The sequence below is a fragment of the Microtus pennsylvanicus genome, chromosome 2 (genome assembly GCF_037038515.1).
Source record: "Microtus pennsylvanicus isolate mMicPen1 chromosome 2, mMicPen1.hap1, whole genome shotgun sequence".
NCBI classification, from domain to species: domain Eukaryota; kingdom Metazoa; phylum Chordata; class Mammalia; order Rodentia; family Cricetidae; genus Microtus; species Microtus pennsylvanicus.
The window spans coordinates 114,604,533-114,630,902 of NC_134580.1; the positions used below are offsets into that span (position 1 = coordinate 114,604,533).

The following is a 26,370-nucleotide window of genomic DNA, read 5'->3' on the forward strand; positions in this document are numbered from 1 at the left end:
ATGAGCTTTGATCCTTGAGTTCAAATTCCAGCTGTGCACATATTAGCCATGCCTCTGGTCAGATTATTTACTCTGTCTAACTCTCATCTGTCTCCTTTAGTTTACCTCCGCTTCAATGTACTCCAATACCAAGCACAATGATAAGTATTAGACTTTGACTAATTGAATGGACTAATAGAGATGAATAAGCCTAGGCCTAGGGCAAATAAGTGACAAATATCTAGCTGTTATCTAATGAAGCATAAACCTCCATATTAAAGCAAGGTTTCATGTCATTTCTCAGAGACTTGAGGTTTCATTGAAATGATAGATATTTAATCAATAATTCACAAAATGAGACATGATTCTATATGCCTCATCATTCCTTTGAGACTAGTGCACCAATCAGATAACTGAGGTAGAGAGAGGGAACAGACATGATTCTTGAAAGACTTCATGAAGGGCGATGATGACAATTTTTCAATTAGTCTCTTTGAAGTGGCTACCATTTCTTCCCTCCATCCTTCATTGTCACAAAGCTCTTCTCTATCTGGCCACCACCATGCTCAGCCCTGGAGATGCTTTAGAATGTGACCAGGTATGAAAATGAATATCACAAGTTATATTGCTATCACAAGTTTTTTCTTATTTACGGAACCCTAATTTAAAAGTCTAGGGGGAATCTCAAAATGGGATCAGGAGAGAAGAGATCTTAAGGGAGATGGGGAACAGGTGATAAGGTAATGGAACACATGTAATAGGAAAGAGAAACTAACTAGGGAAAGGAAAGTAAACAGCTAGGATAAAGCGAGAGGATCCTAGAGAACACTGTGGAAGGGAAGATGGACGAATGCAAAGTATAATTGCATGTATAGATGAATGTGATCTGGTGAAACCTATTACTCTGTATACCAACTTAAAAAAAAATTAAGTCTAAGCCGGGCGCTGGTGGCGCACGCCTTTAATCCCAGCATTCAGGAGGCAGAGGCAGGCAGATCTCTGTGAGTTCGAGGCCAGCCTGGTCTACAAAGGGAATTCCAGGACAGGCTCCAAAGCTACGGAGAAACCCTGTCTCGAAAAACCAAAAAAAGAAAAAAGAAAACAAAATTAAGTCTATAATTTTGGTGTATAAAGAATAGGAGTGTGGAGGCTTCCAGCCCCCAGTTGTGGGCAATCTTCTTCCATTACGCAATTCTTAGTAAAGAAGAAAGTATTGCTAAAAATTGTAGGTGTATAATCTTATTTTTTCTTGGCATACTAAACCAGAAAGAACTAATATTCCTGGATCTCTGACAAGATAGGTCCCTGTTTCAGATGCTTTGTGGAACAAAGGTAGCTTCCGAATTTAGACTTGTAGCATTTTATTTTTTCCAAGAGCAACTGTGTATGGGAATTGAGTTTGGGGTGGGGGCAGCTACAAGAACAGGTTAGACAAGTCATGTGGAAAGAAAACCAAGGAAGCAGAAGAGCTCATCTATTAAATATGTGCTCTTTTGCCCAAGCCTTGTGTCCTTCCAAGATTTTGATGAATCATTAGGAAGTGCCAAGTTTATCCCAAAGGAAGACATTGGCAAAAAGCATTTCTAAGCTGGGTACTTCTAAAATACTTCGGAGTTGATTTTGGAAAACTCTTACAAAATGTTACAAAACTTACATAGTATCAAGCTCCCTTCTGCACATATTAAGGCAAACTCCATTGACAGCCTTGATCAGGGAAACGTCAGCTTCTAGTAAATGATGGAGATGCAGAAACTCATTACTACTCAGAATAAGTGACGGATGAGTGCTCAGATGAGAGCTAAATAAGACATTTGTACCAGCCCCTCTAAGGCTCAGGGAACATTGGGGAAATAGAGGCGGTAGAATGAGAAAAGCCAGAAGATAAGGAGAAGGATCATAAAACAGCATCTGCTGCGTAAGAAACCAGCATGAGAGTCATGAACTCAGGTATCATTTGGCACCTGCCCTAGGTCTGCGAAAGAAGGAGCCTGTCAATTGTCAGGTATGCATGGAAGAGGAACTCTGGGGCCCTATTGCTCACTTCTGAGTTTGCTTCTGCCAGTTTCAGGGAATGGAGAGATCATCGCCTTCAGCTGTATACCCGCCGATGACCTTACCAAGCTACAATGAACACTTCCAACTCAAGGGTTAAACAGATAACCCCTAGTGAAACTAAATGGGCCACAAAGCAAAACCTGTAGTTGTAAACCTAGGGAAGAGTAGGAGGCATACGGGAGAAGGAGGGATTATAAAAATGATGGGGAAAACATAAGAGAGAATAATCAGAATACGATACATGCATGTATGAAATTGTCAAACAAGAAACATAATTCATAGAAACCTTTAAAAATGAAATTGTAGTTGTTGAGCCAGCTATGGATCTTTGAAGTTTTTAGTTTGTTTTCTGTATTTATTCATTTACTTACATTTTGGAGTTTTGAAGCAAGGTCTCACTATAAAGCCCAGGCTAGCTTCAAACTTCCTGTATAGCCCAGGCTGGGCCTTGAGCTCACAGTGAAGCCCCTGCCTTAGCCTTCCACTTGGCTACAAATCTTGAACTTTCATAATATTCCAAGCGTAGTCATTGTGGATTAGAATGCTCTGGGGTATGTCTATCAGAGAGCTTTGAGAGGCTGCATTAGCATAGCATAAATGTCCCTTCCAACACAGCAGCGAGTTCCTCAAGTGTAGTCACTTACTATACATACTAGTTCTTTGTAGAGAGGACTCAGAAACAGCTGAATCATTTTGGAGCAAAATGTTCTTCACCTTACTACTCTGTATGTGTCAGACCCTTGTAAACCCGAGTCACTGTCAAGCCTCACCATGGGAGTTTTTGTTTGTGTTACTTTATTTTAATGAAACAATGGAAACAGTCCCGGGGGAAATCTCACTATGATATTCAAATTATACTAAGGACTATCTTGTCATACATGGCAAACTTTTATTTATCCAGTGTCTCTCAGATTAGACCTTTGTGCTCCCCAAGCACGGGGAAATGCTCAAACAGCATCATTTTCTAAAGAAGCATACAGATATGAGCAATGCTGTCACCTCATTCTGCAGGGCCGGAGATATTTTCTCTGATGCCCTGAGTCAGTCTGACTTTTTCCTACTCTGTACTTTTTGAAGATGTCAGTGTGAGGAATCTTCAGTTGAAAATTCAGAACACCAACCAGTTCCCTTTGGTGACTGCCACATCATTTTTGCCTGCAGAATGAGGCTCCGTCAATGACGTAGTTACTTTTTTTTTTAACTTGGAAAATCCCCCGCCTCCACTCTTACACAAACTTTCTGCCTGAATGATTTCTAGTCAGAGGGCAATACCCATATTTTTTTTCCTCTTCATTGCAAGGTGGTTTGATATTTTTCTGACATGCTGCCTTTTTTTCCAAGTCATATCCTAACTGAAAAAAAATTACATTCTTAAGCTAGCTTTATAATGAAAGTAAGAGCTGAATGGCAACTGAGTGAACACCACGCATGTTTTTTTTCTTTATCATATAGAAATTATAAATGTTGAATGAATAATTAAGTAAGCAAACTGCAGCAGCAATATTTCAGGAATCTGGACTTAATAGAAATTTAAACGCCATCATCATCGCAAACATTACCATTTCAAAATATCCTTTGGAACGGGCTATCTTTAAGAAAAGGAAAATTATGCTTCTTTTTGGCGCAATCCCTTTACAAATCTTCTCCCTCCTCCCTCAGCTCTCCCCTTTCTCAACCCGCAATCGCCTACAATTAAAAGCTTTGTTACTTAAAGCTTTAAAGCCCGCAAGCTACGGTGTGCGCGAGCGTGCGCGCGTACTCGCGCATTTGTGTGTGTACGTGTTGTGCGCGCCTGTGTCGTGTTGTCGAGAGCGGGGCGTTTGTGCGTTGTTTTTCAGACTTAGACCCAGTTTTAAACGCCACCTACCTCCGCTTCTTCCCCCCCCCCCCAACACCTCCGCCTCCCTGCTCTCCCTCCCCGCCCCCGCCCCCACCCCCGCCCGCCCCCGCCTGCCTCCGGCAAGAGACAAGGATTTTCCATCGCCCAAGAGGCCATCAAGTTTTAAGATTGCAAGGCACGACTTCTAATCTCATCCTCCGCGGAAAAGTACAAACAGTTCCTCAGCCGAGGTCCCCCACCTCCCACGCGCTCCCCAGCTCTCCCTCCCCGCCTAGAACCCCGACAGCCTCCCCAACACCTGTGAATCATCCAGAAGCTGAACCACCGAACTATTTGCATACCGCCGCCCGCCCTCCCCAGCTCCTGACGCACAGCAAGCGAAAACAGGATTATGTTGTATGGTTATTACTTCTAATCTCTCATCTGACCAGCAGAAGTAGGCATCCTTGCTCATACCCGGCCCTGAGCTTCGGAGGATAGGGTCAGCCACTGCGAGTGCCGGGGTTTGCATAATGAGTGACCCTCCCAAATTCCGTCCAGTCCTAGTCACTTTCCCTCCGGATGTCTGGACATGCATGCACAGTCCTCTGGAGGTGTTCTAAGAAACCCGAACATCACACAGGCCCTGACTGCAAATCCAACCGGAAACAGCGTCATCTATTACCCCCTGGGCAAACAACTCTCAACTCCAAGCTCTGAGCCTGGCAAACCCAAGCTGGTAGGGGTTAACTAGCTTCCCTATCCTTTTCCCAGCTCAAGTGCTACCTTGGTGATAATTGCTCTGACGCACTTTAAAACAAAGTGGGAGCCTTTCCCCAACTGACCATGATTAAAGGAGAACTCCAAACCTGCAATGCTGCTTTGCTACAATAGTCACTCATTAAAATAGCAACCCCTGTAACCGTAACCTGATCTCATTAGAAGCTGGTGACGGCCGAGGCGGTGGGGGGCGGGGGGCGGGATGAGATGCTTCTTCGGACCGACCTCTTTGGAGAAAATAGATCTTAACAGCAATCTTCCCCAACCACTAACATCAACAGCCCTCTACTCCTGCCTTCCTCTCTTCTCTCTCTCTCAACCAAGATAAGTCAGCAGAGGAACGTTTTACATGTAAATATGTATGTATTTACATTATAATTGTGTATACATCCATATATTCACATATGCATACACACATAAGCAAAGGTATATATAGGCCATCGGGAAAACAGTCAAAAGAGATATGTGTTTTCCCAAGACCGTGCTAAAATGGAGTCAAAAGAATCGGGCCATTTAGATGTTTATAAAAAATTGAAATAAAAAGGTTTACTGCAAAACGTTCAGGGAGCTGAGTCAAGCACTCTGCACCTCCCGGCTCCTCCCCTACCGCCCCCAGCCACCTTCCTCCCTCCGCCCTCCCCCAACACACTTCCTCCCCGCCCCTCGAGGAGCCGGCTATTAAAAGCTGCTGACGTCAAAGGAACGGCCATCTTTGATGAGGGCAGAGCTCACGTTGCATTGAAGACGAAACCTCGGGGAGGTCAGGAGCTGTCTTTCCTTCCCTCCCTGCCCGGTGGCTCCTTCACTCTTGTGACCTGCAGGGATCGGCGGACAGCATCTTCTGGAGAAGCCAAGGTAAAGAGCCCCCTCTCTGGATCGTGGTCCCGGCCCTGGATGGCCGCATAAACAGAAGGGACCGCAGCTGGCAGTCCAAGTGAGCCTGGACAAATACAAGTGTTGGTGCGCTTAGGGTGCGGTATTCCCTGTGTGCAAGTCTGCCTAGACTCTTGCCTGGAGCTACATAAAAGTATTTTCGAGGTTAGCTATTTGGAGAGGGAATGGATGGGGACACTGCAGATGGAGCGGTGGGAAGAAACAGCGAGGATGCGTGCAGAATAATAACTTACTCTTTTGAAACAGCCGTGGGACCCTCTTCCATCTTGCGATGCAGTTTGGGGATATGTTTAGGTTATTAGGGTTGTGGGTTTCTTTCCTTTTTTTCTGTAAAACAAAAAGCAAAAGCAAAACACGATCTTGTCGTTCGTTTTAACTGTTGTCCTTAGGGCACTGCTACCCAAGGGAGATAGAAAGCAGGGTGTGGGAGCTGAGAAGGCGAGAGGAGAAAGGGGGAGTTCCCGCCCTGGGCAAGCTGAGCTGCGGCGGCGACAGCAGCCTCCGTGCCCCGCAGACTTGATTTATGCCGCCTGCCCCATGTCAGCTACAAGCGGGCGGGTGGTGATGAGTGGGAGAGCTCCGCGGAGGGTTGGCCCGGTGGGCTCGCCTGGAGGACTGCGGTGGCCTGAGCTCAGCACCCTGGACAGGAGTGCCCAAAGCCCGCGTTGGCGCCCTGACCTTTCAGCACCGCGGACAGCGATCAGGCTGCAGCGCCGCATTACCTGCTGCAGAGATGCTTGGCCAGGGCTGGAGGCCAAATTTTCTCTTGGAGATCCTGGTCTTATAGAAACTCTTAGCAGAGCTGGCATACTAGATTAAAAGGAAGATAGAAAAATAAATCCTGTCAACAGGGATTTATTTACAGAAAATTGCCTGCCTGCTCTCCTCCTCACCTCCCACGTAGCTTCAGGAAATAATAGACTACTTGTAGAAATCTTCTGTATCTCTCCCTGTGCCTTGTTCTAGACAGAAAATAAACACAGCTCTAAAAACGGTCACTTATCCTCAATATGACATGAAAATTGTTAAATTTTTGTTTTTAACACAGGGTAGGTATGTCTGTTGATGTTAGGTAGGCTGAAGTGGTCATATATGAAAATGCTAGTACGATCTGTTTATAGGACAGTTCCCTCCCTATATTTTTGATTTTAAAAATGTGGATCATCTGAACTAAGTAGAATCAATTTTAGGGATGAATCCCTCTTATTTCTCCATTTATTCTCGAAACTAGGTATAAACATGCATACACAGCCAAAAGAAATTTTCATCTCTTTGGGCATGGTTTGGAGTTTGTATGTTTCCTATGAGTACTGGTTATGGCAGATTGATTGCTTTAGATTTTGACATTAAGTGTGGTCATCCTTGGGAAAACCCAACCATGTCCTTCAGGGTTATTCAGGTGAAAGAACCATGGTGCGAGGCTGAATCTGACCTCAAGATTCCCTGCAATTTCTATTATGGCACTGCAGGATTTTGCTGAGGTCATGATAACTATTTTCTTCTCTGAAATAAAGAGACTCTGCATGAGCAAAACATCATTATAAGGATAAATATCTATTTGATTTAGATTTTCATAATTATCATGAAAGTGTCAGGACTAAAATTATAAGCTTTCTGCAGTTAGTAAACAAGAGTGATAGCTTCATCTGTAAGGATATATAGATACAGATATATATATATGTATGTATGTATGTGTATATATATATATATATATATATATATATATATATATATGATCCAATGCATTAAAGAAATGCTGGTACAAACCCTTTTTAAGACCCGTCTCCCAAAGGTTTTGAATTATGTTTATTTAGTCATAACTCCCATCATCTGTGTTAGAGATACTAAAATCCCTTGTTTATGTAAAAGGTTCACTTTATCCCCAGCTGGTTATTTCTGGGTTACTTTTCCTTTTCATGAAAAGCCGTGTGCTTCCATGTATGTATATGCTGATTATATTACTGTATGTAGATGTAAATTGCTTCAGTGGAAATTTATTCAAGATTATGGAGCTGCATGGGAGTTTATAACTCGGAAATCTTCAGATATAATAAAAAAAAAACTATGTTTTATTGGTGGAAGGTGGAAGCAAAAATACCGACAAGAGTCTATTTAAATGCTCTAACATTATAGCGCACATCCAGACAGTCCTGCGTAGCTGCGTCAAATGAAAAGCCTAATGTTTCCTGAATTGTGTGCTTGAACATTAGTAATCACTGCTTGGTTTATTTGCTAGGGGGAGATGAGGAAAGGGGTACAGGACTGCGGTAAAGCTGCCAAAGGGTGCAGAGCTGGGAGAAGGAGGTAATGTGGACGATTGCACAGCTAAATATAGACCAGCTAGCTGAGAAAATAAAGGAAAATGTAACTGGGACAAAGATTTAATGTTTATTTCATTGTCAATCTTCAGCAGGAAAATAATAAGTTTTTTTCCCTCATTTTAAGTTTGAATTTTGAAAATCCAAGACAATGTGGTGAAAGAGGCAGGAGCAGAGGGGTGTGAGGACGAGCCAGGAGACAATCACGCAACCCTGTGATGGTACCTGCTTGTTTGTTTATTGTTTTCTACATTTAGGCATTCCCAACACAAAATAATTTACAACTTCTGTAATCCCTTCATGGTAAAAGCTCCCAGGAACTGACAATTTTACTTTTTAAAATATGGACAGTTTCAAGGCAGACTGCCCTTTAATTTGTTAAACGATGTTCCTAAACTCTGAATGTTAACCCTAGAGTCAAGGTTATCACTTAACAATTGATTGATCCTCTGGTGACTCCTAGCAACCTTGTAGCAGATGGCCTTCAGGAGAGCATGTTGGCTTTGACCATTAGTAGAAATAAAAACAATTTAATCAAGAAATTGAAAGAGGAAGCAAAAGAATATTGTGATTTTTTTAAATGATGCACTATCAATACACAATGCTTCTTATACTATGAGATTGCTTTACAGCTTTAGAAAGGTAGGAAAATTCATGGGTTTTGGCCTCAGCACTAGATACATTTCTGCAATGTCATCCCTTGCCAGCAGGCATCAACCAAATAGGAAGATATTGATCAATCAGGAAGCAGCAGATACATAAATGAACCCCATGTGGGGTATAAAATTTCATGGTTATATGGTTTTTGACCTCAGTAAGTTTAGCATCTAACCATCTTAATAGAAATAGAAAGTAATAAAACATCACATAATACCAGAATGAAAAAGCAGTAAAACATCAGGGAAAATTATGAGACTGTAAGTAATTCATTTCTCAGTAAATAAGACCAATAGTAAGGAATACAGTTTCAGAGGAAGGCAAAATGAAAGCGGACATAGGACTTGAGCTGGCTTTGAAAGGTTAAATAGAAATTAGAACGATCGGCTAAGTAAACAACTTCAAGTTATGTAAGCGAAGCTATCTTTGCTCAGGGAACCCTGAAAATGTCTGTCCAGTTGAACGTAGCAGAAAGCTTCTGCAGAAGAATTTTCTAGAATAGAATTAGAGCCTTCCATGGAAGGCTTAGAATGCCAAGTTTAGGATTAGATATTATACTCTAAAGTTGATTTCTGAGCAGAAACTGATATAAATAACAAAGCAACCAGGTCTTCGCTAACATCCAGGGACTGCTGTTGACAGAGTGGTTTAATCCATACAAGTAAAGGGAAATGTTAGTTCATCAAGGGCAATTCATTTAAAAAAAAATACAACTTCATTTCCCATCACTCTTTAGGATATGTATACCTACATGGACATGTAGCCCCTCGCCAGAAGGAAATTGTAGTTTCCATTTTTCTAGAGCAAATTATTTGAGATGAGCTCATGCCAAGGAAATTAAAAGGTCAGGAACCAGGTGATCCGAGGTCCTAGAATGCATATTTGAATAATAAACACGGTATAGAAACCTCTCTCCCTTCCTCTGAGTTTTCCAAATTGGCAGATGCACTGAATGAGGGGCAGGGAGGGGAAAATTCTTTACATGTTTCATGCTGCGTGACAAATAGGACCAGTGTCAAAACCTAGGGTCCAGGGGAGCTGGGATGAGCTGCAGTGGAGGACAGAACAGGTTTCTTTTCCTGCTAAGCTGCTGATTCTTGTTGGCTCCCGATATCCCAGAGCTAGGTTGAAGTCTGAACTACATGCATTCCCTTTTTTAACCTTGTAGTTACCACTCTCAAGATGGAACCTCAAAATTCCAGATACTGACAGAAACAGTAAACCAAAAAAGCCAATACGTCATCACTGCAGAGGAAGAAACGGCAGTTAAAGATTTTGTTACTTTCCTTCTGACTATGAAGCGTGAGGAAATTTCCCTTTTTTTGCTATTTACAAAAACATTAGTAGGAAAAAATGTGATGTTTTGACCTTTAGGATCACTACCCAGGGGAAATTGGGGCCGTGGTGGCATTTAAGCTTTAGGAGGAAGTTGTCAACCTGGTTCCAGAGAACCTTTCTCAGGTAAGAGGAAAGGAAGAATGAATCACAGTGTCAAGGAAGCAGGTGAGTGGAGAAACTGGCTCAAGGAAATTAATCTTATGAAGGAAAAGAGGTTTCCGAATTGCCGTTGTTGGTATTGCTGTGTTTTCTAATTATCTTTAGTGAGATTGCCGCATTTCTAACTGTGAACAAGTTCAAGTGGATTCTCATTTTAAATGAAGTATGCAAACTACAGTCAGATGTGTCAGATGTAACACTAAATAGCATTTATTGAGTCGTGAATTTGATTTGAAAGGACAGACGTACGAAGGCAGTGACTAATCCAAAGCACTTTGGGGGGTGGGGAGGCCTGAGTCACCTCTGCTGCTAATTTGTCAAGTGCTGGTAACAACTTTGTAACCAAGTTACTCATATCATTTTGATTTTGTAGGTGAGGGTGTTGAGGTAGAGCCAAGACTAACCAAATGATGCATCAGAGAGCAGAACCAGGAATATATGTAGTAGCTTGACTGCGGAGTCCAGGCTGTAAGCTAATAAACTATGTTATTTCTTGTATCGTCTATTTTCCTACTGGTCAAGTGAATCACAGTGAATATGCATTAATAGATAGATAGATAGATAGATAGATAGATAGATAGATAGATAGATAGATAGATAGATAGATAGATAGATGATAGATAGAGAGAGAAATTGATTGATTATTTGATTGATATATTGATTGACTGATTGATTGTGTGCTAGGGATTGAACCCAGAGAATTGAGCATGCTACGCAAGCACCTAATCCCTACATTACACTGCAGACCTCTGCACATAATTTTTTTCCCCATCTTTTCCTCCTCATTTGCGTAGCAAGGCATTCCTGTGGGTATGCTGGTTGGGAGCCAGGAGCCCCACTGCTATGCTGAAGCAAGTGTTTATAATTTCCTGTTTCAGAATCAGTCTTTTAAAAACTCTCCCGAGCACTATAAAATTTCATCTCCTCACCCACAGGCTGTGTTGGTCAGTATAGCTGCCATTCTGATGCAGCTGAAACCCCCCAGCAACGTGTGTGGGTTTCAGAAGAAAGACTTTCAGCTCGCAGCCATGCTTTGGTCACCAACCTGCCTGCTCAGATCATATGATTCATGCATGCCCGGTATCATATCCCTTTCTTCGTTCCCTGTTATTCCCCCACCGAAACATTATTTGATATCATCTTTCTAGTCAGTCAAGGAATCCTGACTTTTGCCTCACAGTTCTGATCTACATCGTCGCTGCTTTGAGTGTCAGCCCTTTTTCTTAGATTTGTAAGCATCTGGCACATATTATATCCTACAGTCTTCCCAGGCTTTTTTAATTCCTTTTTAAAATAAATTACTTTAAAATTTTTCATTTCAAGATTCCATTTTGTTCAACTCCTGTGTCTTACTTAAGGCAGTTTATTGGCTGTCAATTTCTAACTTTTGCTTTTCATATGCCACTTAGACGAGAGAAGGGATTCCTGTGTAGAGTCTCTGAGCTGCTAAGTATTTTTAAAGTAATATTTCTGTATTAACTGAATCATATAATACCTATGTCCAGTACAAAAACTGGTCACACAGGTCTGAGGGTATAGTTCAGAAGTTAAGCACTTGCTTGACATTTGTGAGGTCCCGGGTTCTAGCCCCATCACACAGAAATTCACATATCTCAGCAAAGAATTCTTGATCAACTGCAGTGTTGCTCTCTCCAGGTAAAGTGTTACAAGGCAAGAAGAGATCAAACAGATTGCTTGCTTTTTTGTTTATTGCTGATTCACAAACATTAACTTTATCGGCAATTAACCTGCTTTAAACAAATCTGCATCCCAGAAGAGATGGCGCAGGGGAATACTGCTTAACTATTAGTGTCTCTCCTTTTCATTCAGTCTAGAGAAAGGGAATTTCGATGCCTCCTTGGGGTTGATGCTAAATGACTGCTCAACTAAATTTACGGCTTGCTGTTTGATCAACAAGAAAGGTATATTTGTCCCTTTTGCCGTTGTTCTTTCGTCCTGGTGATCCCAGGGTAGAGGGGTCTGTATATCTGCTGACTCACTTCTTGCCTTCCAAGGTGGTCGGTCCATTTTTGTACTTGAAGGGTAAGGCGATTTTCTTCCAAAGTGACATGGTCCACACTGACCAGCTGGCCTCAGCTTCCCTTTCACTTCTTTTTTATTCATATGACACTAGTTCTAGATTTTTGAACTTGGAAGACAAGGTTCCACTGTCTGCAGACTTGAGTTGGTGGTTTCTGCCTTATATTGGGCAGCTCTGGAGGAAATGAAAGTCTCTCTGATGCCTCCCTGAGGCCAGAGTTCAGTACTGCACCCCTGCCTCCTTTCTGTTTTAGAGAATGCTCTCAGATGAGCCTGTCTGCCCTCCGACAAGCATGGCTGAATTCCCTTTTTATGGAGAGTGTGGGGCTAAGCCATTCATCTTCTTTATTTATATTTCTCTGTTGCACAGCCTTAGAAAATATGACTGAGAGATACAAAAGAGTGAATTTCTTAAATTCCCGTGCAGTTATTAGAGGTTGCTCTAATGGCTAGCCATAGATAAATCACACTGTGACTTTTTTATTGATAGCTGGAAAGCAGAGGGAGATAAATACCAGAAAGCCTGCTGGGAAGAACACCACTAAACTGGGTTCATATGAGGTAGTCCATCGAACTTTTTTTTTATTTTAATGAGAAAGTCCATTAAAATTTCTTTGTGAGAAGATTTTTACTAGAAATCAAAATCATATTCCTGGTTCATGTTTGAGAAATTCCTGAACATGATAGGCATTTCTAACTTGACTGTCCATGCGTTCCCCAAACATCATCAGCGGTTACTATGGCACTTTTGTTCATTTACTCGGCAATATTTTCTGAACAAGCTGCCGTTTACCCAGAAAACTCTGTTCTGGTGCTGTAGCTACAGCAGTAAATAAGTATGTTTCTGCTCTCAGTTTGACATGCTGAGGATACCCTATTCAGACAGTAGTATTTTAAGAGACATGTTTCAAATAGGAGCTTTTTAAAACACAACTTAGAAAAGAACTTGGGAGGCTATAAAGATGGCTCAGCTAATAAAGTGCTTGCATTGCAAGCACAAGGACCTAAATTCAGTCTCTGGAACCCATGTGAGAAACAAGAAATGATGGTGACACATGCTTGCAATTCCAGTGCTTGGACGACAGAGACAGGAGGGCTAGGCCTCACTGGCCAGCTAGTCTATCCTAATTGATGAACTCCAGGCCAATGAGAGACCCTGTCCCAAAGGAAGCAGATGGCATTCCTGAATTCCTGGCATTCCTATGCTTGTCCTCTGGCCTCCAGACATATAAGCACCCAAATGCATGAGCACCCATGCATGCCCAGGCACATGCGCATACGCACACACGTGCACACACATTCACACACACACATAAAAAATCAGCATATGAAATTAACCTGATAGTAGGTTTCTTGTACCCACCTACAGCAAGATTACTATATCATGAATGAATATATTAAGAAACATCCTTGGTCACCTAGACTAAACAAACAAGTAAGATATGACTTAGTGCAAATTTGTCTTCATTTACTTGACAATCACTAGATGATATATATCCCTTAAATATAGTTTTGTATTTCAGCATCTGTCTTCATAGGGTTATCTCCCTGTCTAAACCACTTCTTACCAATGGAGAAAGAACAAGGCATCAAAAAACATGACACCAGAGGGCCAGAAAACTTAGCCTCCTATCTGAACTTCATGCGACAATGCAAAAACAAGGTGGCCAGGAGAGAAAATGCAATATTTTTGTACTTTGGTGCCCTGTAAGCTCTCCACTATGGGCCATCACTCAGGGATTCAGAAAGGTTAGCTCCCCAGTCCCTACTTTTAGAATTTGACTTCTATTTATTATTTAACATTGGTCTTACCTCCCTTGAAGGTTTATGGCATGGCTTTATAATTACCTACCTATGTATTTCTTCCTTAGTAGAAATGGAAGCCCCAGCGATCAGAGACTAACGCTCTTGATTCCTTAGTGCCCTGTATGCACCAGGTATACAGGAATGAGTGAGTGGCTGGGGATATTCCCGTTTCTTTTCAGAGAAGTGAATTCCACCCATTTAAGTAGTTCTGCCTTTTATTGACCAAACATTTCAATCAGGAAAATTGCAATAATTGTTCCATAGCCCTGTAGGTAGATTCATCCTAAATATTGGAATAAAATTGTATATGAAAGCAGTGCCTTGGCTCAACCCCACTGGCTACCAAACTACAGCAAACAATTAATATTCTGCTATGCTGTTTCATCATCTGTGAGCCAAGGGTTAAAACTATACTGGAGAACAGAGAATTCTCAAGAAAAGTAATACTAAAAGCAGAATTATATTGAGATTTAAAGCCATTAGCTAAGAGTGATTTAAGTCACTTTCCTATAATGAAATCATTTAGCACACAAAATGCATACATTTAAAGCTCTCTATCATTTATTAGTATCAAATGGTATTTTTAATCATTGCCTATACATACACTGAGTCATTAATTTGTGCCTTTGGCCAGCCCTTGTCTTCAGAACCACATACCGCTTTATTAGGATGGGCATGCAATGTACGTGCTGTCCATATTGACTTGGCTCTCCGTTAAATGTCCTCTGCCAGCAGCCAGCATCTTCTTTCTTAAAAGAGGAAAATCTAGAGTTTAGCATGCTAAAAATTTATCAGCCTAATTTATCGTAGGAAACCCAATGTATGTACCCAACTGAACGGCTATTCCTCCATACTTTCTCATGAACTAAAAACTCATAGACAGTAGCTCTGTACTCGATATTCTGCAGAATATATAAACAATGACACTCAATGATCACAAAGACAAAAACAAATAATTGACTAAATGTCTGATAGATGCTATACTCAACCCTTGGCTTAGGTTAATTCACATAATCTCTCTGGAAACATCTGGAGTTCTTGTCTTTCTGAATGTAAAGTCCACATTTTACATTTTCCCCTCTCCCCATGAGTTTTTCACATTTACACATAATCCACTGAGACCCTTCTACACAGTGGTTCTCATCTTTCCCAATGCTGTGACTCTTTAAGAGAAACATTTATGTTGTGGTGACCCCCAACAAGCTGGGCAGTGATGGCACAAGCTTTTAATCCTAGCGCTCAGGAGGCAGAGGCAGGCAGATCTCTGTGAGTCTGAGGCCAATGTGGTCTACAAGAGCTAGTTCCAGGGGCTGCAGACCAGCTGGACCACTTGAGCTCTGTGACCTTGAACAACTCACCTGAACTGAACTGAACTGAGCCTTGGTGTTCACACATGTTAAAAGAAAGTGAGGGCTGCTACGAATGCCAAGTGGCCCTAAGGATCTCCTGCTGTGAGTACAGTTACCTCTAGCATGCTGAAAGAGAAAAGCAGATTCCTGGGTTCCGTTAGCCAATGAAGCCACAGTATATTTCTGGAGTTCTTGATTGCAGGTTATTTGAAGAGGATACGCCTCTTTTCTTCTTTATTGTGTTGTCTGTTTAAAGAACCAACAGGCCATGAAATCACGCTGCTTTTTAGCTTTAGCAGCATGCATGATAAATTGGGAAGATGGATCAGGAGTATTTGATGTTTTATTTAGGGGAAGGTTTTTAAATGCCTTTGATAGTGTTTCTACTTTGGGAAGGGCCTCGTGATTCTTAGAATGTTATTTTGATACCCAAAGAGGCTCAGTTTTCACTTAACTAAACACTATCCCACTCTTGACTTATGCATTTTAAGGTCCCTTGAGGAGGAAAAAATAAAATACAAAAAAGATTGGTTTTCTGTGTAAAAGAAATGTACTGAAAGCTGCTCAGTGAACAGTTACCCAAACCACATCTGTTGGTAGTGTTTTGCACTCAGCTTTCTATTGAGAGGTATGGGATGGCTTTAGGTTTCTCATGTGTGTGTGTGTGTGTGTGTGTTTGTATGTGCATAGAATATACAAGCAAAGACATGTAAATACAGGGTCTTTCTTTAGCTTAACTTGGTACTCGATTCTTACATGTATTCAAAACATTTAGCTTCATCTATAAGCTAATAAACATAAAATGGACATAGGCAAGTCTTATGAACAGCATACTGTCCCAAGGTTGCCTGCACAGCAAGATCCCTGTTAAACATGGAGGCAGTTTCCCAAGATATTGTATGCAGCAATGAACTCAGTCTGCTTTGGGGGAAAGTTCTGCAGATCTAAGCCTAGAAGGCAAATGATCATGCAGAGAAAAAGTTCTGAAGCCCCATATTCTGTCCACATTACTACTGGGTGAGAGTTGTCATAGTCCTATCTGTTGTAGTTAGTTTTATATTTAATCTCTATAGCAACATACTGAGTGGTAGATTCTATTTTCCACACTTACATAGGAGAGTGTTTGGTCAAGATATTTTAAGGATCCTAAGGTGTTAATTGCCACTCTCCTCTGCATGAATGGCCTTATACCAAGATAAGGGGTAGTGACTAAAATGCCTGGCATTTTGTTCGAGGGGGGAGGTAGAGAGTGGTTATAGCCAAAATCAGGTTACCAGACTTCATCCTCTTTTCCAGTATTAGAACCTGTGAGAACAGAGGGCTGCAAAAATATGTATAGTCAGACGGAGAAACTAGGACCCCTTAGGTCTGACCCTTCAGAGGAGCAGAACCTGCCTCAATGAGCTTACAATCTTGAGACACAGAAAACTCAGCTTGGCTGGGGACATGCATGCCAATCTTAGAGAAGAAATCTAGTAGAAGACTGTGTTATGATGCTCTCTGCCTGTTTCCTATCTCACAGAGCACTACAAGGGGGGTGGAAGGGGCAAATAAAGGGTGTAGGGACTGTTGAAGGCCATTTTCTCAAGATCAGTCATGTGAAAAAGTGGAGATTCCTATTTCATGAGACAAGATGAGAATTGATGAGCCCTTCTTAGGAAGAAAACCATTTCTTCCAGTTTCTGCTTCTGACTTAGTACTAAAGATGCTGTGGTCAGGCAGAATGGGTTTAAAGGATAAGTCAGATAGGTATCTGGCTACAGGATGAGGACAAGGGTCAAAGGTGTGTGTTGGGGAGGGGAGGGGGTCAATGGACAATTGTTTCTTGTAACAATGGCTCTATCTAGTATTCTAGAATCCTTTTCTTGAAGTTAGCCAAAATTTAGTATCTCAGGAGTCCTGTTTCTCCACCTACAGTCTTACTTGCAGTCTTTGTAGGATACAAGAAAGCCAAGATGCCCCACGTACAACAGCTAAAACAATGCCTGCCCATCCCTGCCCCTGTTGCCTCCACAAGAAATGGCCTGATCCCACTTAGGATCTACAAGTTTTTGTTTTCTACCCTGGGCCAGAACATCAATGGCCTTTATAGAAGGGATCCTCATACCTCATATTTCTCTTCTTTCTTTTGTTTTTTTGGCCTTCTCTTGTTTAGACTCATAGACTTAAAGATGTGGCACAGACCTATAAGACTGTATTTTTAGAAGGAAGAAATCCCGTGGCCCAGACATAACTCCTCACCATGGTGGCTAGCAAGTGCTGAAGCCAGTGCCGCCACTGGCTAAACCTCAGTGCCTCTTTACTCCTGGCAACACTACCCCATCTCTTCCAGATTTTCAGTCTTGGCTTTGTTCTTTCTTCTGATGAGAATCTCCCTACCTGTTCTTACTTCAGAGGTCTTTGGTCTCAGATAATGAACAACCTCAAACTGGATAGAAAAATCTGCTATGGTTTGAACTATAAAACAAAGATTCATGAATAGTTGTGTTTTTTTTAATTAAATGGCCATTTGAGTGTTGCATATGGTTTCTTTTTAAAAACAGCTGTGAATTGTCTTTGATAAAAAAGATTTATTACTTTAAATTTTTAAGTTAATATTGAACAGTCAAATCACAAAAAAGAGAAGATAATTCAAAGAACCAAATGAGCATTTAAACTCTCCCAAATAAATAATCTCTTCTCCCACCTCCTTCTGTGTCCTACCTGCTTTTTCTCTAACTCTCCCCAACTGTCTCTACTGCTTTCTGTACATTTAATACAATTTCTGTACATTAATGCATAATGCAAGCATGGCATGATTAAGTACTCCCTGTGGACCTACTATGGACAGGGGATTGCCATTGTTGTTTGGACTCTATGTTCCAGATTCCTGTGATTGACCCGACTTGGACCAGGTGTCCAATCAAATGGGAAGGTATGTAGTGTCATGGAAATCTATTACAAGCTAGAGCTACACAGATTAATTGAGGGATGGAGCCAGTTTCAAGTCAAACTCCATGGAGTTGGTGGGTGAGGTTGCTCAAACCTGTATCCCCAGTGCCCAGAAGAATTCTATTTCAGTGATAAATAATAAAATCCCATATTTTGTAAAGCACAGACACATATATGCCACCCCCCCCCAAAATATTATATTGGGTATAACATCTTCTGCTTTAGAGGAAAAAAATCGTGTTAGGAAACTTAATAAAATCAGAAACAAGCACCATTTACATCCTCTTGAATTCATACTTTCATGGTTCTATAGTACAATACTTCCTTATAAAATTTATTGAATAATTGTTGCTCCTTCGATACGTTTCAGGCACAGTTCCAAGCAATGGGAATAAACAGAGAACACAGCACTGTGATAAAAGCTACTTTCCAGTAGAGAACAATTGACAATGTTGTGAACAAAATAATACAGGACAGGGGATAGTCTAATAGCACCACAAGGTATCACGGTGGTTTAGGAAGAGTAAAGACAGGATTCTCTGAGAGGTGACACTTGACACTTAAGCAAAGACAAAATCATCTCAAAGCTCAATGATGAAGCAGTCACACTGACATCTGATTCCATCACTGACCACCAGCAAAACCAAACTAGACTGTGATCTCAACAATATAGGTTCATCTTCCTATTGTCATCTCATCTTTCTCCGAGATTCCAAGACCAATGATACCTACTGTTACAGACACAGAAAGAAAATAATAAAATTCTCTATGTCCCATAGTAGCAGGGGACAGAGATAATCTGGGCCTTGGTCCCAGTCTTTCTTCCTCAGGCTCATTTTTTTTTTTTTTTGGTTTTTAGAGACAGGGTTTCTCTGTGGTTTTGGAGCCTGTCCTGGAACTAGCTCTTGTAAACCAGGCTGGTCTCGAACTCACAGAGATCCACCTGTCTCTGCCTCCCGAGTGCTGGGATTAAAGGCGTGCGCCACCACAGCCCGGCTTCTCAGGCTCATTTTGTTTCTTGCCATGACTATACTGTGGACCCAGAAATACTGACAGATGAGTTGGGACAAGCATGCCCTCTGTAAGCTGAAGTACTCTGATTAATACAAAACCTAAAAGCTTTGCACTGAAGATGGAATTACGTGGCAAGTTTCCTGTTCAGCCTAAGCTTCACACTTAGAATTCTTCCTATATTCATTAATACACGGGCATCAGAAAGGCATACCTGGTACAGTGGGAAAAGATGCTGCTCTGTGCCCCAATCAGCCATCATATTTAGCTATGTCAAAATTTCCTTAGGCACAAAAGGGGAGGGAAAGAGGTAACTTCTGTCTCTGCAACCACTAATCATAACTTGTTTCTCAGTCACCAAAGGGGACCAAGGTAAAGTTGAGTCATCTTTGGCCCAATGGGAAGGTAAACATTAAGAAGTAGCATTTAATTGGATGATGGAATACAGGAATGTACACCGATCAGAAAAGAGAAAAAGAACTGAGTCTAAATGTGTACTTGGAGTACCACATGGTACCACTGCATCCACAAGCTGAGCTTCAAGTTCATGGCCTCATTTCACTTGTTCTCATCTCCTTTTGCTCAGATACTCTAGGAATCTAGTCTGTCTTCCTTCCTTTCTTCTTTCCTTCCTTCCCTCCTCCCTCCTTCCCTCCCTCCCTTTGACATCTTTCCTTCCTTCTTTCTGTCCTTCCTTTTTTAACTTAACACTAGTCTCATTCTTTTTTAAATTAACAATTGACTCATTTTTTATGTATTATTATTATTATTATTATTTTGGTTTTTCGAGACAGGGTTTCTCTGTAGTTTTGGTGCCGGTCCCGGAACTAGCTCTTGTAGACCAGGCTGGCCTCGAACTCACAGAGATCCGCCTGCCTCTGCCTCCCGAGTGCTGGGATTAAAGGCGTGCGCCACCACCGCCTGGCTCAATTTTTTATGTATTATTAAAATGGAAGTTAGCTCTTTACCTCAAGACTTGAGATTCACAAGAGGTAGACCTTTCATGCTCCCAATTGGTATCCTCCCAATTGACTAAAAACTCTGACCCCATAAATCAGAGCTGGCCTCTTGGTGAAATGGATAAGGCTCCTTTTGAATCATTGCTGACATCCTTCTTTTGGATTTGACTGGGTGGTGATGCAAATGAACTACATCCTCTATGAGCAGACTTGCATGGAGCATTCCTATCCATCCTGAGACCATACACCTGCTACTCAGTTACATAAGCCAGAGAATTTAGCCAAAGATCATTCCTGCTGCCACCACAGGCTTCCCAATGCCTTTCCAGTCAAAATTGGAGCCCTACATGAAAGAACTGGATGCCTTCGTCCGAAAAGGGCATCTGTAGCATGAACCTTGTCTTTCCAAGGAAGCTGAACCATCACAGACCCAAATACTATGTAAATTCTGGAGAAAAAAAAAAGAGGAAGATGATTTTTTTTCCCTCAGAACATTGAACACTAAGGATAAGTATGACTCTCTGGTTTTGAACTAAAAAATAAATGCAAACACTTTATTGTTTTGTGATATTTCTCTATTTGATGAAATTTTTCTTAGACTAATCTTAGTAAAGGCAAATGTAGTTGAAACTTTTTCTCTGTCTCTCCAGACTTGTTTCACGTTCAATCAAGAACACCCTGGTTTCTCCTTTAATTATCAGAACCACTTACAATGCTAGAAACAATTCTTAGCCAGCCTTCTTCCCAGGCAGCACCAGCAAAGGGAACCCAAGGGAGGAGGCACCCGAAAATAACCCTGAAGGCTTTGCCACTATGCTGGCGCATCATGGAAAACAAGCCAGGCAACTGACTGGAAGCCCTTAGAGCCTTCTCCTTTGTCAGTCTATAGAGGACCAAGGAGCAGCTGGTTCACAGGCCACCCGACCAGGCATATTCCAAGAGTGCTCTGATTTCAGGCTGCATGATTTTTAGACCTCAGTTCTGACATCAGACGGTAGACCCCTGAAGATCAACCCCTGGGTAGATGGCCTGACTACTTTTTCAGGTCCTGTACCTGTCCAAAGTCAAAACATAAAGTCTTCTCAATTATTTAGTTAGGCTGCTGTTTTACCCTGGGTCCATTCAGAAGCAGAGCCTGCTCGAAGACTGTGAATAGCTGCAATTAATCAGGACAGTGGTCTTAGGAAGTGCTGGCAGGTGAGGAAGGGATTTAGACTAGACTTTGAAGGAAGTCATGGAGAGGTCACTAATGAGCAGGGTGACCCTTGCTGAGGCCCATTCTAGCGGAAGCCCCCTCTGGGGAGAGTATACGATATGTGCAAATCCCTTACCTGAAGAGCAGGAAAGCGGGAGTCCTGTGCAGCAACCATGGCTACTGGCTGCTCCCTGGGGCATTTGGGCCCCTAGTGCATGTCATGTATTCAGCATCTATGCACTGATTGAGGGGAGGTTAAATAAGTTGCCATATGTCCCTAACCTTTAAAATGACAAGGCTGAGATTCCTTGTAAGAACTGCCTCTAAGACCCAGCTCCAACCACTGTAAGCGCCCCCCTTCCCTATTCCCACATCCCAGTTAGATGTGGATTCTAGTCTCCTGCTGATTTGAGTCACAGCTCAACCTTGCTTACCCCTGTCACCACCACCATATGTCCTGACTCTTTCCTCCCCTTTCCCTTCTTTATTCCTTTCTCTCTTGTTGAGTTGACACCAAGGAATTAACTCCTGTCTCTTGGGTATGCCAAGCTTTCTCCAGCGCTGGCTTATCCCTCTCCTTCTCCAGACTCTCTTACCTGAGGCACTGTATCCACTACCTTCAAGCTGACAACATTGAATTTCTGAGTTCTTAGACACTCTCAAACACCCGCTTCTCCCACCCACCCCCACTCACATCTGTGTTTCCTCTGCTGGCAAAGCTATTTTTTTTTTAAATATCAAGCCAATATGTAAGATTAGTGTCGCTGGTATTGAGGGATGGTATGGGGCACAGGGAGAGAATAATTATCTCTAGTCTGACAACAAAGAGTGATAAAGAAAGAGAGACATTGCCCTCAGGGTCCTGAAGAGGACACTAGCTACCAGCCAAGACTGTTTTTCCCAGGGGCTAAAACTACAAAGAGGATGGGCAGGCATGCAGGATGCTGGAGGGCTCTGTTGTACATCCCATCCCATGTAGCCAGCACTAGCATCAGGGAGTGACTGAGGGACTCTACCCTTTGCAGGTCCCAAACTGAAAATAAAGTCAGTACTCAAAGCACTAAGTGGTAGAGCACTTCGGAAGCACACATAAAACACTGGCTTCATCCCTAGCACAACAAAATTAAGAAAAGAAAAATTTAAGCAAGTGGGATAGAAGTCATTGATGGAAAATACATTGGTATAGATCAAAGAGTGTCAAATATATCATTTAAAGGACAAAAAAATCTGCAGTGTTTTAACAGAAAGTGAATATTAGAGATCTCTTCAGACTTTCTTTAAAATCCCACCTTACATACCTCTCCGGGGAATTTTTGAAACTTCTCAGAATGTCATGACTCTTCTGTGGCCTCAGGGATAAGTTGAGCACATGTGGCTTAATGATGGGAACAGGTTCTGAAAAAATATCGGGTGTTCTCCATTGTGAATCTCATAGACTGTGCCTGCTCACTTAGATGGAGCTTAGTCACTCTATGCGGGTTCTTTATGTAACCGAGAGACTTGATATACGTGAAATAGATAGGACAACTTCTGGGGACAACAGGGACTTTTATTATTACATAAGTGGTTGGTTCTGTATGGTGGTAAGGACTGATCCCCAAGGCTTCATGAATGCTAGGTAGGTATTGTAACACTGGGCCATTCCCATGCTCCAGAATATTGTTTTAGTCAACATTTTTCATAAATGGCAGCATACTCTAAAGTAGTGACATAAAGTATAACACAGTGAATAATATATATATATAAAATATATATAGTATAACAAACAGCACAGTCTTTATTATTTATAGTATATACTATGTATAGTACAGACTATTTAATAGTATACAGAAATATATGCATTGGCCTCTTCTATCGCTGGAAGGCCAGTAGCTTTGTTTACATCATGGATGCCCCAAACATTACCAGGTGAGTACTCGCATTAGTATGGATACATCATTCAGTGTTAATTCCTCAGCTCATTATAATGAATGTGAACCCAGTGATATATGTGGTTTGTTGCTGGTGAAAACATCACCCCTCTGCATGATCACATGAGAAATTCACAAACACGTAAATGACATTTCAAGTATTGGAAGTATTCTGGAGAAAATCCAAGTAAGAACAGAATATTTGAAAGGACACTGTTCCTAGGCAAGAGTGGGATTTCACATCGGTAGTTTGATTTTGGAACATAACTGAATCTTGCTAGGCCCAAATATGCACACTTTTTTTCCTAGTGGTTTATTTTTTTATTTTTGGAGATCAAGTCTTTCTATATTGCCCAGGCAGTTCTCACACCAGTGGGGCTCAGGCAGTCCACCTGAGCCTCCTTGTCTTCTGGAAGTTTTACAAACAGATGCTTCCATGCCTGGCATTATCCACTTTTTGAAAATACAAACTGGACTTAATTTGGTGGCTGCAGACACTGGTACAAGCATTAGAGAATTCCTTTAAAAGCAAATGGTGATTTTTCAATTGTTGCCAGACTCTAAGCTAAGCGCACTAAGTATACAATTGTTCCCATACTCACCCAGGTCAGGCACAGTGGAAACTCAAATTTCCATTTAGAGACAGAAAAGGTGATACTCTGAGGAGCCCTGAGGAATTTATCAGAGATCTGATTTCCTTTCCCTCAGAGGTCCTGTAGCGCGGGTTCCTAGACAGTGCATGCTGCTACCTTAGAGCAGCCTCTGTGCACGTGGCCCAGTGAGAGGCCCCCAAAGCCTTTCCAGCGGCCAGGCTCCTCAACTGCGGGATTTTGATGTTTGCAGGCCAGCTCCACCTGACCGCCAGAGCTGGGGCCTGCAGCTGTTTTTCTGACTTTGATTGCTCAATCTGCAATCATGATCCCAGGGCTAGCTAGGCCTACGGAGTCCTAGAAGAGCAGGCAGGGGGGCTCTGGAGCAGTCCTCCTCCTGTGTTTGCTATTAGCAACCCGGGGAGTGATGCCAGCGGCCTCAGTGCTCAGTGGAGCCAGCAATCGCAGCGGGGTGGTCTGGGGGCCCTGGCAGTGAGCTAGAGAAACATCTCTGTGAAGCTGTTGCTGGAGAAACAGGAATGCCCAGCCACCACGCTAAACCTCAAGGAGGACCAAGCCTGGGGTCTTGGGATGTGGCCTCTCTCAGGGGAAACCCAGTGCCGACTACCAGGTTTCTCAGTGTGGGCATTCTGGACAACAATGCTGTTGTTCTTCTTTCCTCAAGACAGCCTAGCTTTGGGCTAGGATCAGGACACGCCTCAATGGGGTAGGCTAGCAGGGCAGGTGCAATTGCGGGTGGGGGGCTCAACATCTATTAATTCTGTGATTTATGGGCATTCTAGCAGAGTCCCCTGAGCCTCGCTGTGTTCAACACTAGATCTCCTTCCTCACAGAGAGCTTTAAAACCCACAGCTCTGAAATCCCTACTGCCTCCTATTGGCCACACATTTATCCAGCAGTCATCACGTGCCAACTGCTTCACCAGGCAGCAGGCAAACAAATGAACATAACAGGCGAGAGCTCTTCGTACAGTCATATTGTAAAGACAAGAGATAGACATCAAACAGACAGAGGAACAAGAAAAATAACAGACAGAGACAGGGACTGTGTTGGAAGTTAAAGCAAGGTGAGGAGATAGCACTTGTGCTGGGGAAGATCTTTCTGCAGAGATGTTTAAGTTGATGACAGATGCTGAGAAGGGATTGGACACGAAAAGATTGGGAGAGCATTTCGGTTGATGTGAAGCCACAGGCTGGACCAAGTCTGATGTGTTGGAAGAACGTCAGTTGATCAATGCTGTTGGAAAGAACTCTTAGAAAAGAAGCAGATGAGCCAGGGTGTGTGAGCCTCGTGAGAAGTCTGACTTTGGATGAAGACACCAGAAGGTCAAAGAATTTGAAGACGTCTTAGATTCTGATGTATCTTTTTACAAGAACACTCGGGAATGGAGTGGAACAAAAGTGAAAACAAACCTACTGGGAGACAAGTGCAGGACCAGTTGTGCCTGTGGGTGAGAAAACAGGCACAGAAAGGAGGGCAGCAAGACTTACTGAGAGTTTCCTGCGGGACAGAACTGGGCAGCAGGGAAAGCGCCATCAGTCCAGGCCACTAGAGAACCCTATCTATCCTTGCTCCGTCACACCCAGTGAAGAACGGAAGCTGAGTCTACCTCCTAAAAATGGCAGCATTTTGTGTATTTGAGTTCAAGTGAAACTCACAGGAACGCGAGGACACAGGATGGAACTGGGAACAGTCAAGTGTGGATATGGTGTCAGCTGGAAGATACTGTGCACCTGATCCCCCACCTGGAATAAGAATTGCCTCTAGTCCTGCTTTGAAGAAGGGGCGGTGGCTTTGGTAGATTTATGTTAATCAGTCTTTGCAGACTGTGCAGACTCCCAGGCATCTTCAGGGGAGGGTGCTCCTGTCAGCCACAGGCAGGGCTCTGCAGAGTCACGAGGGTAAACTCCGAGCTACGGCAAGTGCAGCATCTGGGAAACAGATGCACCTGCCGGTAAAGATTAGCAAGAACACAGTTACGACACCTGCACCATAATGGTTGTAACCTTACAGGGAGGGTGCGGAGGGGCTTGTGGGCTAAGAAATACAAGGAAGCATAAGGCTGAAATTTCTAAATAAGTAGGCTAGCACAGACAGACTGGGACAGGAGAAGCCTCTCACTGCCCACAAACTCTCTTCAAACTCCTTAAACAGTCAACCTCCAATACACACTCAGGTTATAGGTCTTCCATTTGCCTTACTCTTGTCTCCAGTGGTTTTATCTGAATATCCATTTATACAATATACAAAACGATGAAGATTCGGTATCTGTTCATGCAAACAAAAAAAAAATATGAGAATAAATGTAGTTCACTAACAAGGAGTGGTAGGCATTTGCAAGGCCTAATGAGGTTGGTGATGTCCTGCCACTGTGTACCTTCTTCCAATGTAGATCCATGGCTTTTGAAATAATAATACAGGCAATAAGGCCTTTCTTAATCTGACCGTGTCTATCAGCTAACTTGTCCTACATGCTGTAACTTACATTGGGAGGAGAGATAACATAGATATGTGAATATCTGTTTTCCAATGGGTGGTCTTAGGTGACCTCTGATAAAG

The 26,370-nt window shown here is 42.4% G+C and overlaps 1 protein-coding gene across 2 annotated transcripts in view; it reads left to right on the top strand.

Annotated features, from left to right (window-relative positions):
- The first annotated feature begins 4,904 nt into the window (after nucleotides 1–4,904).
- Nucleotides 4,905–26,370, top strand: part of Snap25 (synaptosome associated protein 25) — a 75,315-nt gene continuing 53,849 nt past the window's right edge. Inside the window, exon 1 of one of the 2 annotated variants that reach the window (XM_075962297.1) lies at nucleotides 4,905–5,488. The gene's annotated coding sequence lies outside the window, so the exon portion shown is untranslated. The remainder of the gene's footprint in view (nucleotides 5,489–26,370) is intronic. The other variant, XM_075962298.1, reaches the window with a different exon arrangement.